Consider the following 15,699-nt stretch of genomic DNA (forward strand, 5'->3'; position numbering starts at 1 on the left):
ATTAGCATGAAAAGTAGGGCAGACGTCAGTTGCAAAAGCTTCTAGCCATACACATAGGGCCATACGTAAATGATACACCTTATTGCATTCACCCATTCACCCTCCCCTGTTCACGGTAATTGGAAATTTCTATCCACTTCAGAGAAGTAACACAACTATCAATCATTTTCCCTGCCACGAATCTTCCAGGAGGAAGAAAATGGAATACACCTAGCAACAGAGCTCACGCACTAGCCCATGTGTCTTAGATTTAATATCTGATCACTAGCTGGATTGAAGCCAAGAGGTGGTTCACAAATTTGCTGCACATTAGAATCACCTGGGGAACTCTGAGACCTCCACGTGCCCAGGCTCCTCCCTTGACCTACTGAATCAAAATCTCTGGGGCTGGGACCCAGACACCAATGTTCTTCTTCAAAGCTCTTTAGGTAATTAATACGAGCAGCAAAACTTGAGGACTAGCCCAATAACGGGAACAAACTTATTTCACACAGATAAAGTGGGGCAATTCATATGTTAAAAGAACATGTATATATATATATATATATATATATATATATATACACATTATATTTCTTTTTTTCTCTTTATTCTGTTTGTGTTTCAAATAGGCTTTTTATTTTTCTTCTGCAAAAAGCATTATTGTTTCCATTTGGTCCAAGGCTTGGGAGAGGGCTCCAGGGCGGTTACAAAGCTGCCTAGTGGCTGCATAGCGGTGCTTCAGGCAGAAGCTTTGACGCCAGAGTGGCTCCTCAGTGGCCGTGGACTTCAGAGACTCCTGTTTGGCTCGAGGGTGAGCCTTTTGAAGAGATACTCGCCCAGCACAGCCTGCGGACCAGCCAGCCTGCGAAGGTTGGTCAGGTGGTCGCCCATCTTCTTGATGAGTTTCAGCTGCTCCTCCAGGAAGCGGCTCTCCAGGAAGTCACAGAGGTGGGAGTGTGTGCGGGCAGGACCCAGGGCTCGCACATCCGATAGTGCCTGGTTCAGGTTCTTCTCCCTAAGAATGGCGGCTTCCACAGTGTCCTGGGTTCTACCCCACTCATCTTGAGAAGGCTTCCGCGCATCCTGGAAGAGGGCGCGGCCGCAGCACTGGTTTTGCATTTTCAAGAGATGTTGGGCGCCCTCACACTTCTCCTCAGCCAGGTGGCGAAAAATGTGGCCCCCACTGTCCAGAGTCCCATTGTTGCTGTCGAAATAGAAGCTCAGAGAGAGGTAAGTGTCCACAGATGCATGTTGAACAGCCGGTGGACGGCGGCCGCCACCTCGATGGAATAATTCTGACGAACCTGGGAACTCGTGGTTGATCAGTGATAAGGAGCTAAACTCAAAAAACGGTGTTAGGGCTTCCCTGGTGGCGCAGTGGTTGGGAGTCCGCCTGCCGATGCAGGGGACACGGGTTCGTGCCCCTATCCCGGAGGATCCCACATGCCGCGGAGCGGCTGGGCCCGCGAGCCATGGCCGCGGAGCCTGTGTGTCCGGAGCCTGTGCTCCGCAGCGGGAGAGGCCACAGCAGTGAGAGGCCTGCGTACAGCAAAAAAAAAAAAAAAAAAAAAAAAAAAAAAAAAAAAAAAAAAAAAAAAAAAAAAAAAAACGGTGTTGGCCTGTCCTGGAGGCTGAGGATAGCTGAGTGGCTGATTCCAAAGGTTGCGACAGGAAGAAAGGCTGGACGGTTGTCGGGGGCTGGAGCAAGGAGCGTCCCTGGGTCTGTTCATTCCAAACACCGTTGAAGCAAAAGGCAGATCTGCAGGACTGCCGAGCACACGGCCTCAAATAGGCTTTGATATAAGTGAACAAGAAGTCCAAGCAAGGACAAAACGTACCCTTCCCCCCACCAAAATAGCTGGCGATTCTAGAATCTAGATCTGGGTAGGGATTCTTCCATTACTTTCTTAACATTCCAAGCCACTAGAGCAGTGGTTCTCAAAGTATGGTCACCTTGTAACCAAGCAGTACCCTATGGGGCCTTCCTAGGACAGACCCATCCCCCATAGCCTCTGCTGTAGTTCCTCTCTGAAGTACTCAGATAATAGTATCTCAGGCATATTTCTTGAGTTTTCAGATGCTGAAAACCACCACCCAATGGAAGAAATGAACTCCTTGATGATCATGAGCACGTAGCCCCCAGACCTTCTGGCACCTAAGGATGGATAATGTTACCTGTCCTGTGGCCTCAACATCAACCAATCAGAGGATTGTGCATGAGATGATCACATTCCCTGGGACGTCCCTCCCTCACGTGGCCTTTAAAAATGCTTTGCTGAAATCCTTTGGAGATTTCAGGGTGTTTTGGAACACGGGCCACCCCTCTCCTTGCTCGATCCTGCAATAAACCTTTCTCTGCTCCAGACTCCAACCTTTAGGTTTGTTTGACCTCACTGTGCTTTAGACACACGAACCTGCATTCGGTAACAACCTGACCAGCTTTACCAGCTTCCCCTGATAATATGTCATATATTCAAGTTTTAGGGCCCTGTCCCAGCCCTATGGAATCAGCAACTCTGGTGGGGCTCAGTGATCTCTGTTATAACAGGCCCTCCAGATGATTTTTATTCACCTTAAAGTTTGAAAATATCTGCATTGTCAGCTGGCCAAAGCGTCCACCAGCAGGTTAAGGGGAGTGACGCCTGGAAAAGTTAGGGAGTAGCCAAGTCAAGTACAGCAGCATTTGCCGTGGTAGTAATGGAGAATGCCTTTTCTCCACTGGTTGGCACAGACTAGTATCTGGGAGTAGTGGCAGGGTTATTTAGGATGCTTTACATTTCACTGTAGAGTGACCTCTGTCCTGGTTTGCCAGGGACTTCCCCTGTGTGAGCACTTAAAATCTCATCCTGGCAAACCCCTTAGCCCTGGATTTGAAAAACTTAGGGAATAACATGAAATTTAGGGGAAACATGATCTAGGTTTTGGGCAAGTCACAAGTGCTAATTAAAGCTAGGCAAGTATGGACAACATCTAGCCTTCTTTACACAGTTGCGGCGGCGAGGGGGGGGGTGTAAATCTGATTGGGTGAAAGGACTTATTGTTAAGAAATCTTTGTAGAAACATCCCCTTCTGCTTAGTCCGCTGGTTCTCAGTTCTGGCTAGACATTGGCATCGTCTGAGGAGATTTAAAATGATTTTATTGGTTTAGGATGCCCAAATGTTGGTGTGAGGGGTTTTAAAAAGTGCTTCAGATGATTCTAATGTGCAGGCAAATTTAGGTGCCACTGCTTAAGCTTTTGAACCACTGCTACATATTTTCACCTCATCTTCCTATGAGAATATCTGTAGTTGGTTTTTTTTTTCTTTTTCTTTTTTTAACTGTCTTATTATAAGATTTACTGTCTTAAATAAGATTGGATGTACAGAAAATCCTGCTAGTCCATCTGGTATAGCTGGATCCTTAGACTAGTATCGTTAAGATATATACCATTTAAGTATTGTGACTGGTCTTTTAAAAATTGACATATGCATTGAATTAGTACCATCTGTTTTGAAGTTGTCATGTTGGGGAGCTATACCTCTAATCTGCTGCCATTGCTAAATATCTGGACACCTCTTATTAGGAATTACTTTCAAACATCTTTAGGGATTAAAACCAAGATTGCTGTATTATTTGTACTGGGACCACACAAACCTCACAACGTTCCCCCGCTGTACCATCTACCCCCATCTCTAACCCTTGGCAACTTCTAATCTCTTCTCCATCTCCACAGTTTTGTTATTTTAAGAATAATGTGTAAACATCATCATGAATTACTTAATCTTCGGAGATTGGTTTTAAAAAATTTTTCCCTCGGCATCATTCCCTTGAAGTTCATTTCAATTTTTGCATATATTAATAATTTGTTCCTTTTGTTGCTCGGTAGTATTCAGTCATAAGATTTTATCACAATTTGTTTCAACATTCATCCATTGAAAGACATTTGGGTAGTTGCCAGTTTTTGGCTGTTATAAATAAAACTGCTATGAACATTGACGTGTAAGTTTCTGTGGGAACTTAATTAAGTTTTTGTTTCTTTTGGATAAATGCTCAAGAGTACAATGACTGCGTTGTAGGGTGAATCTACTTTGAGGATTCCAAGAGACTGTCAAGCTGTTTCTCCGAGTGGCTAAACCATTTTATTTTCCCACCAGTGATGGGATATCATTTTTCTATGTACTCGCCAGCATTTGATGTTGTCACTGTACTTTAATTTTAGTTATTCTCTGATATCTCATTATGGTTGTAATTTGCATTTCCCCAATGGCTAATCATGTTGAGCATCTTTTCATGTGCTTCTTTGCCATGTGTATATTCTCCTCCATGAAGTGTCTGTTCCTGTCTTCTGCCTATTTTCTAGTTGGATGTTTTAAAGTTTTTGGGAGAGTTCTTTGTATATTATAGATACAAGTCATTTGTCTCATATGGGATTTTCAAATATGTTTTCCCACTGTGTAATTTGAGTTTTCATCCACTTAAAATGATCTTCTATGAAGCATTTTTAACTCATTTTGATGAGATCCAATTTATCAGTTTTTGCTTTTATTGATCATACTTTCGGCTCAAGTCTAAGAATTATTCACCTAGTTCTAGATGCCAAAGATTTTCTCCTATTATTTTTTCTAAAAATATCCTGCTTTTACATTTAAGATTATGATCCACTTTGATTTAATTTTTGTGTAAGGTGTGGAGGTTTAGGTTAAAGTTCATTTTTTGTTTGTTTGTTTTTGTCGAGGGATGTCCAACTGTTTCAGTACCATTTTTTGAAAAGTCTATTCTTCCTTGATAGCTTTCGCACTGCTGTCAAAAACAAGTTAAATGTATTTATGTCAGTCTATTTCTGGGTTCTCTATTCCTTTCCATTGATCTGTGTATCTACCCTCCATCATGACTGCAAAATCTTGAAATTGGGTAGATTAATTCCTCCCGTTTTAATCTTCCTTTACAAATTGTTTTAGCTATTCTTCAGCCTCTTCTTACCATATAAATCTTAGAATAAGCTTGTCTATATCCACAAAAACCTTGAGGGCATTTTAAGAGTAATATGTTAAGCCTCTTAACTTGGGGAGAATTGACATCTTTATTATGTTGTGTTTTCTAATCCATGAACAAGGTATGTCTCCCTATTTTTTGGGGACTTTTAAATTTTTCTTCATCAGCATTTTGTAATTTTCAGTATAGAGGTCCTATAAATGTCTTATTGGGCTTATATTTAAGTATTTATTTAGGTCCGTTGTAAATGGCATATTTTTATTTAAGCTTCTAAACATTTGTTATTAATATATAATTTGATAAAATTGTGTTGATCTTGTACTCTAAAACATTTACAAACTAATATGATTTCTCAAGCTTTTTGTGGATTCCTTGGTATTTTCTCCATTTAGATTATCATCTCATCTTCAGATACAGACAGTTTTACTTTTCCTTAGGCAATATAATAGGATATATTACTATTCAACATTCAGTAGGCTATATTCCTTCCTGTTCAATGTAGTAGGAATAGTCCTTTTATCTTTTAAATAAACGTTTTAAAAATTTAACTTTTAAATTTATGTATTTATTTATTTTTGCTTTATTTTCTTAGTAGAACCTCCTTTAATATATTTAATAAAAGTGGTGAGAGCAGATATCGGTGCCTTGTTTCTGATGTTACAGAGAAAGCATTCAGTCTTTCACAGTGAAATATAATGTCGGTATAGGTTGTTTGTAGATCCTCTTTATGAGTTTCAGTATGTTCCTTTTCTATTCCTAGTTTGCTTGGAGTTTTTTTTTCTTCTTTTTTAAAATTTTTTATTATTTTTTTTTTACAACTTTATTGGAGTATAATTGCTTCACAATGCTGTGTTAGTTTCTGCTTTATAACAAAGTGAATCATTTATACATATACATCTGTTCCCATATCCCTTCCCTCTTGAGTCTCCCTCCCTCCCACCCTCCCTCTCCTATCCCTCCAGCGGTCACAAAGCACCGATCTGATCTCCCTGTGCTATGTGGCTGCTTCCCACTAGCTATCTACCTTATGTTTGGTAGTGTATATATGTCCATGCCTCTCTCTCGCTTTGTCACAGCTTACCCTTTCCCCTCCCCATATCCTCAAGTCCATTCACAAGTAGGTCTGTGTCTTTATTCCTGTTTTACCCCTAGGTTCTTCATGACATTTGTTTTTTCTTAAATTCCATATATATGTGTTAGCATACGGTATTTGTCTTTCTCTTTCTGACTTACTTCACTCTGTGTGACAGACTCTAGGTCTATCCACCTCATTACAAATAGCTCAATTTCGTTTCTTTTTATGGCTGAGTAATATTTCATTGTAATATGTGTCAAATCATGAATGGGATTGGATTTTGTCAAATGCTTTCTCTGCATTAATGGATAGGATCACATGACTTTTCCCCCTTAATCTATTGGATATGGTAGATTACACTGTTTGATTTTCAAATATTTAATCAACTTTGCATAACTGGAATAAATACCACCTATCATGGTATATTATTCTTTTTCTATATTTCTGGATTTAATTTGCTAATATCTGGCTGAGGATTTTTACAGGCAATTTCATAAAACATATTGGTCTGTAGTTTTCTTCTCTCTATACTATTCCTGTGTGGTTTTGGTATCAAGGTAATACTGGCTTCATAAAATTAATTAGGAACTGTTCCCTCTACTTCTATTTCTTATCAAATCATGTAAAATTGGTTTTAACTCTTTAAGTCTTGGGTAAAAGTGAAACATCTAAGCCTGAATATTTCTTTTGGGAGTTTTTAAATGAAAAATCAGTGTTTCTAATGGTTACAGGAAAATTGAGATTATCTATTTCATCTTGGCTGAGTTTTGGTAGTTTTGGGTGTAGAAGCATTGGCCCATTTCATCTACATTTTTGAATTTATAGTGTAGACTTGTTCATAATAACTTGTCCCTTATTAACCTGCAGGATATGTCATGGTATCCCTGGTTGCATTTCTGATAGCTGTGATTTGTGCCATCTCTCTTTTTACCTTTATCAGTCTTGCTAGATCTTTATTGATTAAATTGTTTATTTCCAAGAACCAGCCTTTCGTTTCATTGATTCCCCACCCCATTTTCCTGTTTTCAGTTTCATGGACTTCTGTTTCATCTTTATTATTTCCTTCTTTCTGCTTGTTTAGTGTTTTTTCCTCTTCCTTTTTTACTATTGTAATATAGAACATTAGATTATTGCTTTGAAATATTTTCTTTCCCAATTTAGTTCTATAAACTTCCCTTTTAGCATAACTTTCACTTCATTCCACAAACTTTGATCTGTTATATCTCCATTTTCTTTTATTCTGTGCATTAAAAAATTTTTCCTTGATGCCGACTTTTTTACCCATGAGTTATTTGGAATTGTGATGTTTAGTTTTCATGTGATTGAAGATTCTCCTGTTCTCTTTCTCTTATTGATTTCTAGTCTGATTCCTTCATGGCTAGAGAACATACTCTGTATGATTTTAATTCTTTTTAATCTGCTAATGTTTTTTTATCGCCCAGTATATGGTATATGAGTGAATGTTCCACAGACACTTGAATATGTATTCCGCTCTTATTGAGTGTGTTCTTTAAATGTCAGTTATGTCCTGTTGATTGATGATGTTTTCAGTTCTTCCATATCCTTGCTGATTTTTCTGTCTGGTAGTTCTATAAATTGCTGTGTTGAAGTCTCAAATAATAATTGTGGATTTAAAATTTTCTCCTTTTACTACCTTTTTCAGTGTTTGCTTCATGTATTTTGAAGTTCTGTTGTTTGGTGCACACACATTTAGTATCACTAGGTCATCTAGGTGGATTATTCCTGTTATCTTTACGTAATGACCCTCTTTGCCCCTAATAATTTCCTTTGCTCTGAAATCTACTTCATCTGATATTAATTTAGCCATTCCTGCTTTTTCTGATTAACGTTCACATGATATATCATTTTCATCCTTTTACTCTGAACTACCTATATCATGATGTTTAAAGTAAGCTTCTTATAGACAGTATATAGTTGGATCATGCTTGTGATATTTTAATCTACTCTTCCAATCTCAGTCTTTGACTTGGTTATTTAGATCATTTACAGTTAATGTAATTATTGCTATGTTAAAGATTAGGTCAACCGTTTTATTTTTTGTTTTGTCTTTTACCTTAGTTTCTCAATCTTGTGTTTCTCTTATTTTGCCTTCTTGTGGGTTACTTAAACATTTTTTAATAAGCCCATTTTAATTTAATTTATTTATAATCATTTGTGTATACTATTTATATAGTTTTCTTAGTGGTTGCTTTTGGCATTACAGTATACATATGTAACTTATCATAGCCTACTGCAATCAGTGTTTTATTACTTCAAGTGAAGTTTCAAAATTTTACTTCCAGGCTTCCCTGGTGGCGCAGTGGTTAAGAGTCCGCCTGCCGATGCAGGGGACACGGGTTCGTGCCCTAGTCCGGGAAGATCCCACATGCCGCGGAGCGGCTGGGCCCGTGAGCCATGGCCGCTGAGCCTGCGCGTCCAGAGCCTGTGCTCCGCAACGGGAGAGGCCACAACAGTGAGAGGCCCGCGTACCGCAAAAAAAAAAAAAAAAAAAAAAAAAAAAAAAAAATTTACTTCCATTTAGGTCTCTTAATATTCCCCAGTTTTAAAGTATGATTTTCTGTAGTATTTCCTTTCTCTACATTGAGAACCACATCACATGATGTCATAATTTTTGCTTTGACCATCATATAGTATTTAAGAAATTCATGAGACTAATGATAGTCTCTTATATTTACCCCATTTGTTTTCACCCATTCCATTGTTCCCCTTTTCTTTCTGAAGTTCCCAGTGTTCTGTTTTTGCTTTTTTTATGTTTTCATAACTGTAGGTGATATCTGGTCTTTGCAGTGCCATTGGATATGAGTTTCAGGAAACCCTGAGCCTGGCTCACTTAATGCTGCTGAGTTGGAGGGTTTGTATATGTGGGGCCTGTTGGCTCAGCAGATGCTAGCAGACTAGACTAATGTTGATGGGACTAGGGCCACAGGAGGATGGGTTCCCATTCAGGCTATGCTGCTGCTACAGTAGGTCAAGTCCCCCTCTACTCCAAGTGTGGGGCAGTGACCTGCTGCCGTCACTGCTTTGTATTAGGCTGCTTTTGCCTCAGGTGTGTGGTGGGATCCCTTGGAAGCTGCTGCTGTTGCTGTCAATCACAATGTTAAATTCATTTCAGAAATACTTAAGTATAAATATATAGCCTGGCTCTTGTAGAACCTCTGTATTTGTTTTTTATTGCTTTCACACAAATTACCCAAAATTTAGTGACTCAAAACAAGGTAAATTTATTACCTTACAAGTCTGACATTGGTCTCAATTGAATAAAGTAAAAGTGTTGCCAGGATCGACAGACGAATGGATAAAGATGTGGCACAGGGATTCCCTGGTGGCACAGTGGTTGGGAGTCTGACTGCTAATGCAGGGGACACGGGTCCTGCCCCGCTCCAGGAAGATCCCACATGCTGCGGAGTGGCTGGGCCCATAATCCATGGCTGCTGAGCCGGCACGTCCGGAGCCTGTGCTCCACAACGGGAGAGGCCGCAACAGTGAGAAGCCCACGTACTGAAAAAAAAAAGTGTGGCCCATATATACAATGGAATATTACTCAGCCATAAAAAGAAATGAAATTGAGTTATTTGTAGTGAGGTGGGTTGACCTAGAGAGTGTCACACAGAGTGAAGTAAGTCAGAAAGGGAAAAACAAATACCATATGCTAACACATATATATGGAATATAAAAAAAAATGGTTATGAAGAACCTAGGGGCAGGGCAGGAATAAAGATGCAGCCATAGAGAGTGGACTTGAGGACACAGGGAAGGGGAAGGGTAATCTGTGATGAAGTGAGAGAGTGGCATGGACATATATACACTACCAAATGTAAAATAGATAGCTAGTGGGAAGTAGCCACAAAGCACAGGGAGATCAGCTCTGTGCTTTGTGTCCACCTAGAGGGTTGGGATAGGGAAGGGAGGGTGGGAGGGAGACGCAAGAGGGAGAGGATGTGGGGATATATGTATATGTATAGCTGATTCATTTTGTTATGAAGCAGAAACTAACACACCATTGTAAACCAATTATACTCCAATATAGATGTTTAAAAAAGGAAAAAAAAGTGTTGGCAGAGCTACATTCTTTTCTGGAGGCTCTTAGGGGTGTTTCTGTTCCCTGGACTTTATCTGCTTCCAGCGGTCACTTGTAGTCCTGAACTCAGAGTCCCCTTTCTCCACCTACAAAACCCAAAATGTTGCATCACTCTGATTCTGGTTCTATTAGGACATCTCTCTCTTTCGCTTTCTAAAGTTGGGAATGGTTTTCTGCTTTTAAGGACTCATGCAATTAGATTTGTTCCATGAATTAATTCAGGATAATCTTTCTATCTCAAGGTCTATAACTTCAGTCATATCTGCAAAGTCCTCTTCACCATGTAAGGTAACATATTAATAGGTTCCAGGGATGAGGGTGAGGGCATTTTTAGGAGCCATTATGCTGCCTACCACACACTTAACAAGTGACCTTGAGAAAATGACTGAGATTTTTAAAGCCTTACTTTCCTCAAACATAAAATGGAAAGAAAGATAACTAGTTAATATCATGACAGTGAAACAGTGTATATGAAATCAACTAACTCAGAAAATAAGATTTCTTCTTTTTCTTTATGATTTACATGATTCTCAGAGTTCAGTTACTTGAAGAGTTACATTTTTTTAAAGAGAACTAAGGAATTTCAGGGTTCAGGTGCTGTAAGATTGTCTGAATTACCTGAGTAACAATTAGCTAAGCACAGGTGTAAAGCATTTGATTTACACCCTAGTGTTTTTTATCTTCTCATCCCACTAAATGCATATCCCTTGTCTAGCTCCAGCCAGTAGAGTCAGAGCTTGTTTTACTGTTTAACTAAAGTTCAATTTAAATTCTCTCTACATCTCCAGCTTCTCAGCCCTGGTTGCACATTATAATCACCTGGGGAGATTTCAAGAACTACTGATGTCAAATTTCTACCTATCATGGATATTTGAGGAGGGACCTGGAATGAAATGCTCTAGCTTATGGTTTTTGGAGCCAAATCATGTTTCTACAGATACTGTAGAAAGTATCTTCTAGGTATGAAAATAGTTCAGATAAGTCAAATTTCTCAGTAAAAGATGACAAAACTATGGCTTAGGTGGTAAATTTTCCATGTCAATTTGTCTGGACCACCATGCCCAGTTATTTGGTCAAATATTATTCTGGATATTTCTGTGATGACGTTTTTGTGTTTTTTAAATTTTTTATTATTTATTTATTTATATTTTTGGCTGTGTTGGGTCTTCGTTGCTGCACGTGGGTTTTCTGTATTTGTAGCAAGCGAGGGCCACTCTTCGTTGTGGTACACGGGCTTCTCATCGCAATGTCTTCTCTTGTTGCAGAGCATAGGCTCTAGGTGCATGGGCTCAGTAGCTGTGGTGCATGGGCTTATTTGCTCCACGGCATGTGGGATCTTCCCAGACCAGGGCTCAAACCCGTGTCCCCTGCTTTGGCAGGTGGATCCTTAACCACTGTTCCACCAGGGTAGTCCCTGTGATGGTGTTTTTGGATGAAATTCATATTTAAATTGGTGGTGGACTTTGAGTAAAGCAGATTATCCTCCATAATATGGGTGGGCCTCATCCAATCAGTTAAAGCTCTTAATAAAACAAAGACTGACTTCCCTGTTGCAAAAAGGAATTCTGCCAGAAGACTTACAGAAATTGAACTGCAACTCTTCCTAGAGTCTCTAGACAGCCCAACCTGCAGATTTTGAATTTACCAAGCCTCTATTATTGTGTGAACCAGTTGTTTAAAATCTCTCTCTCTTTCTCTATCTTTATATAGATATGGATATAGATATAGGTATCAATATCGATATCTAGATCTACATCTATCAATATATATGGGCACATTGTATACACCTGCTGTTGGTTCTGTTTTTCTGGAGAAGCTTGATGAATATAGTTTCCCATATAAATAAAAGGATGAACCCAAGTTCACCCAGGTAGAAAGTAGTACAATGAGAACTGGAACTTAAGGCCTCATGACTCATTCAGCTGTGAACACTGACCCAGAACTGGGGTCCACAAACTCTGGCCCACTGATCAGATCTCGCTTGACTCCTGGTTTTGTACATAATGTTTTGCTTGAACACAGCCGCACCCATTCATTAACGTATTGTGCATGGCGGTTTCTGTGCTACAGCAGCAGATGGGCAGTTGCACCGGAGATGTATGGTACACAAAATCCAAAATATTTCCTATCTGACCCTTTACAGAAAAGATCTGCTGACCCTTGCTCTAGGATGCCATCTGTTTTCTGATAGCACTGAGGAGAATAATTCATGCACATTGTGATCGATTGTTAATCTCATGTCCTCCTTAGGTCAAAGATCTCTCAAGTGCTCACCCTTGCAATAGCCAGCTTGGGGAGCACTGTCTGAGGATGCAGAAATATTTCTTGCCAGGTCTTTCCAATCCACACTGCTCCCTGACTATGGTTCTTAAAACCTATTTTTTAGAAAATTTTTATTGGAGTATAGTTGATTTACAGTGTTGTTAGTTTCAGGTGTACAGCAAAGTGAATCAGTTATACATGTACATATACCCACTTTTTTTTTTTTTTTTTTTTTTTTTGCATCACGTGGGCCTCTCACTGTTGTGGCCTCTCCCGTTGTGGAGCACACTCTTCGGACGCAGAGGCTCAGTGGCCTTGGCTCACGGGCCCAGCCGCTCCGAGGCATGTGGAATCTTCCCGGACTGTGGCACAAACCCGTGTCCCCTGCCTCGGCAGGCGGACTCTCAACCACTGCGTCACCAGGGAAGCCCCACTTTTATTTTTTTTTAGAGTCGTTTCCAAATAGCCCATTACAGAGTACTGAGTGGAGTTTCCTGTGCTAATAAGAAGAGCAGGTTCTTATTAGTTATCCATTTTATGTAGAGTAGTGTGTATATTTCAGTCCCAATCTTCCAGTTTAGCCTCCCCTCCACAATCCCCTGGTAACCCTAAGTTTGTTTTCTACATCCGTGCCTCTACTTCTAAAACCTGTCTATTTTAACCAACTACCACTCATTGCTTACTGTCTCTGGCTTCATGTACTTGATAATAAATCTACTTCTTATTCTATCCTGGATGACATGTTCCAAGGACTGAGATAATACCTTATTCTACATAACTTGTCCTTGATATTGTCTATCTTGGGGTCTTCATCTATGTCCCACAGAAGACAGTCACACTCTGTCTTCTATTACTATTAATAATACCACATTTTAGGGCATGAATTTGACCCAATGCACTGAACTATCCTTTTAGAAGCTGTATGCAACCTGTCACTGGATTTTAGCACAGGGTTAGAACTCAGATTAGTGTTCATATTTAAACAAATCTACTTGACCAGAAACTTTTTGTCTCACCATTTAGTACACAAATAACTTCTGTCTTTGCATCTATGATGTAAATATTTTTAATTTCCTAAATTATCTGAAAAATTACTTAGAGCTTCTGTTTCAATAGGCATTGGAATTGCTGTGTTACGACTATTTCATTATTTTATTTCCAAATGTTAAGGTAGCCTTCAAGCTTTGGCCAAGAGTAGACAGGAAAGGGTTTAAAAAGAAATGAAGAGGGCTTCCCTGGTGGTGCAGTGGTTGAGAGTCTGCCTGCCGATGCAGGGGACACGGGTTCGTGCCCCGGTCCGGGAAGATCCCACATGCCGCGGAGCGGCTGGGCCCGTGAGCCAAGGCGACTGAGCCTGCATGTCCGGAGCCTGTGCTCCGCAACAGGAGAGGCCACAGCAGTGAGAGGCCTGCGTACCAAAAAAAAAAAAAAAAAGAAATGAAGAGTGGGAAAGATTTCTGATGCAAGGGAGACTTAATAAAGGTTTGATTTTGACTCAATAATTTATAATAAAAGTTTGATTTTGAATCAATAATTTATGTCATTGCAAAATAGCTCCCTGGTAAACTTCCACTCTTTGGTCATCATTAAGTACAGAAATTAATAATCAAAATATGCAGTGATCTTCTTCATTTTCTAAAAACAAACCTGTATCTAGATGAGAGGAGAATTCATTTCATCACTCAGGCTCTGGACTTACGACTCCAAGTCCTGTCTTCTTTCAACCATACCTGCTAAGTTTCTGTCTAACTACTTGAGCATGAGGTGATGGCTTCAGCATTCATCCCCTTCCTCAGTATATAGCTTGGTGACCATGAGTAAGTGATCTAAAACTTGAGAACTCGGGTTCAAATCTTGACTCTAAAATTTACTTGTTGAGTTCTCTTGAACATGTTATCTGTTTTTGCCTCAGTTTTCTCATCTATAAAATAGAGATAACATTACTTCTCTCAGCGAGTTGTTATGAGGGTTAAAAGAGAAAATTCATACAATGCAAGAATTTATCAGTTCTTGGAACACAATAAATACCAAAAAGAAATGTTAGCCATTATCAAGGGCCCCTCATTTTATGGATAATATAGATTAGTTTATATAGGTCTAATATTTACATATACATAAACATTTTGTACCTATGTGTGTGTGTACGTTCTTCTTAGAAATTGAGCAGTCAACATTCACATCTAAAAGTATGTGCTCTGTGAAATGTAGATCTCCTGTGTACACAGTGCTCTAGTTGTCTATTGCTACATAATAAAGAAGTCCAAACTTAGTGGTGAAACAAACAAACATTTTAACATGTGCTCAGATTCTGTGGGTCAGCAGTTCAAAGAGTACACAGAGGAGATGGCTTGTCTCTACTCCATGACTGATATCTGAAACCTCAGCTCATGAGGATTGAAATGGCTGGGGCTGGAATCATCTAGATAATTTTAATTCCCATGTCTGACTCTTGAGATGGGATGACTTGAAGACTGGGCCCAACAAGGACTGTTGCCTGGAGTGCCTATAGATGGCTGCCCATGTGGCTTGGACTTCTCATAACGTGGTAGTTAGGATTCAAGATAGAGTAGCCCAAGAATGAGTGTCCAGAGTCAAAGCATTCCACGAGAATCATGCCAAAGCTGCATGACCTTTTATGATCTAGTCCTAGATGCTACAAAGCATCACTATCATTATATACTATTGCAGGCATTGGGGACCTTTTTCCATAAAGTGTCAGACCCTCAATATTTTAGGCTTTACAAGCCATACTGTCTCTTTTGCAACGACTTAGCTCCGCTGCTGTGATGTGAAAACAGAGAGAAACAATACATATACTGAGGAACATGGCTGTGTTCCAATAAGGCTTCATTTGTAAAAGCGGGTAGAGGGCTAGAGTTGGCCCGCCAGCCATAATTTACTGACCCCTGCTCTATTGTTTGAAGCCATGGAAAGCCTGCCTAAATTCAAGGGAAAATGGCCCCATCTGGATGCGAAGAATGGCAACGAATCTGAGACCCTGTATTAAAACCACTACATAAGGGGATCTGTCTGCATACCTTGTTTCTCCCATGTATGGTGGATATGAGGTATTGGGACATGTTACGTCTCTGTAAGCCTGGGTCAAGGTCAAAGTTGGAATCTGAACTCAATGACCTTGATTTCTGGAATAATTGGTAACTCTAATTATGATTTCCTTACACTCCTTACCCCAATAAATTATACCACAAAAGATAGATTTCAAGTAAACAGTTGCTTTATGGCAGATTTTTATTAAGTCTCCATTGACTGAATTATTCCATGTTGGTTGGAAAGCGTGAGTTTTGTTTC

The 15,699-nt window shown here is 39.7% G+C and overlaps 1 pseudogene across 1 annotated transcript; it reads right to left on the reverse strand.

Annotated features, from left to right (window-relative positions):
- Positions 1-768: 768 nt before the first annotated feature.
- LOC308610303 (ferritin light chain-like) lies at positions 769-12,179 on the reverse strand (annotated as a pseudogene). The gene is made up of 2 exons: positions 12,157-12,179; positions 769-1,293 (listed from the first exon to the last, which is right to left on the reverse strand). The product of its transcript is annotated as a ferritin light chain-like (transcript).
- Positions 12,180-15,699: the final 3,520 nt, after the last annotated feature.

This window comes from Mesoplodon bidens (assembly GCF_964165515.1).
Source record: "Mesoplodon bidens genome assembly, contig: HAP1_SCAFFOLD_289, whole genome shotgun sequence".
In the NCBI taxonomy this organism is placed as follows: domain Eukaryota; kingdom Metazoa; phylum Chordata; class Mammalia; order Artiodactyla; family Ziphiidae; genus Mesoplodon; species Mesoplodon bidens.